Genomic DNA, 323 nt, shown 5'->3' on the forward strand with positions numbered 1-323 from the left:
GCCGTTGCTTCATTATCTGCCGGCCGGAGCTCGCCTCGGCCGGGGCGCTTCACCCCATTAGCTGGGCCGGGGAGCCGGGGAGCATCGATTATGCGTTTAATGGGCTGTTAAAGGTTTAATTGTCGCTAACGAAACAGACGAGCAGCAGCAGCCGGGGGACGGGGCACAAGGAGAAGGGGTCTCGCCGGGGTCAGTGCCTCGCCTGGCCCCCTGGCATCCCGGCCAGACCCGCCCGACCGCGGGGGTCTGGGGACGTCAGGGTCCGCCCCCGGGGGGTTCGGATCGGGGTGAGACCCCGGGCTGGGGGGGGGCGCGGGCGCGGG

This window comes from Corvus brachyrhynchos, unplaced genomic scaffold (genome assembly GCF_000691975.1).
Source record: "Corvus brachyrhynchos isolate BGI_N302 unplaced genomic scaffold, ASM69197v1 scaffold130, whole genome shotgun sequence".
Lineage (NCBI taxonomy): Eukaryota > Metazoa > Chordata > Aves > Passeriformes > Corvidae > Corvus > Corvus brachyrhynchos.